The 1451-nt window shown below is 36.9% G+C and overlaps 1 protein-coding gene across 2 annotated transcripts in view; it reads right to left on the reverse strand.

The window, feature by feature from the left end:
• Positions 1 to 1451, reverse strand: part of myot (myotilin) — a 44672-nt gene that overhangs the window by 17787 nt on the left and 25434 nt on the right. The window lies entirely within an intron of this gene.

The following is a 1451-nucleotide window of genomic DNA, read 5'->3' on the forward strand; positions in this document are numbered from 1 at the left end:
TATATATATATATATATATATATATATATATAGATATATTTTTTTTAATATCCAGAAACACGTAACAAAACATAAACAGATTTCCCTAACATTAGTTATATGTAGTTAGGTATGAGTTCTCACTAAAATAATATTGTCATTTTGTTGTCATGTCAACATAAGAGGAACATCAACATATATTAAAGTTCTGATAAACAAAATGTATAAAAATGCGAACTTAAGATATGAACATTAAAGTCCTTTGAACAAAAGCACACACACGCAAAAAAAAAAAAAGAAAGAATCAGTGTTGCCAACAGGGACGTTGTTGAGCCTCCTCTGGTGGACAACCTATGCAATGCCAACACAACATGGTTGACCGTCCATTTTAATAATATTTTTTAAATATTCTTTAATCAGAATAATTTATTTGTCATTATAAATGATTCTGATGAATGGATATTAAAAAAATATTATAAATTATTATATATATAAATATTTTTTTAAATCAGCCATTACACATGCCGATACCGAGTTTGGGAAAATGCCTAATATGGGCCAATAATACCAGCGGCTCTAATTTCAATTTTTTCCCCGTGGTTGAGGCCCGGTGGGTAACCAGCCTTCCAATACACTTGGGGAATCTTTGTACTACATGTTCTGGGATGAGAAGTGAGCAGAGTCGGGGGGTAAATTACTACGTATAGACTACAAAAGTAACCCTTACCAATCATTACTTATGACCCAAGTGTGTGATGACCCTGCACTCTGCTTGTATTTTCTCTTTCCTTGTTATTTTTGTGAGTGCGGGACATTTTGGGGCATTAGCATAGAGCCTTTGGGCCCTCGTGTGGGTGTGTAACCCTCAGCCATTATTAGCATGTATTATTATGCAGGGTGTGCAGCCAATTCTAATTCCCTACCGCCACTTTGCCCCTCAGCATTTAGCATTTCTATTGGACGGGTTTTACAACTTTGTCTGTTGTATGATGTGGTAAAATGTTTTTAGCTGGTAAAGTTTCAATCTAGTACAAGAAGTAGTCTAGTAGTAAATTTATCTTTGCAAGTTAGGCAGTGTGCAGGAGTTTCTTTGCATTTTGATGTTATAATGTTAGTCATCTCACCATGTTATTTCAGCAGACAGCTTTGGGACACAGCCTGTGCGTACTATGAATTACTGGAATTTTGATCATTACAATCAATAGGTCAAATGGTGAGCAACCTCACCAAGTATCTTTAACTACAGAACATGCTCCAGAACGGCTGCCTTCATTCTAATGGGACTGTCTAACGAGAGTAACTGATAGCAATGGTTCTGCGCCCATTTCAGCTCTCTCAGTAGGTTTCTTCCTGTAATACCAAGCCTGGCTGGTCCTCTACTTTTATTCTAGGAAGGAATGCGGTTCCCATGACTACCACGTAGTCTGGGCTACGCTGGAGCATGATGACAATAGCAGTCTCTTTCTCTCTCT

This window comes from Etheostoma spectabile, unplaced genomic scaffold (genome assembly GCF_008692095.1).
Source record: "Etheostoma spectabile isolate EspeVRDwgs_2016 unplaced genomic scaffold, UIUC_Espe_1.0 scaffold273, whole genome shotgun sequence".
NCBI lineage: Eukaryota > Metazoa > Chordata > Actinopteri > Perciformes > Percidae > Etheostoma > Etheostoma spectabile.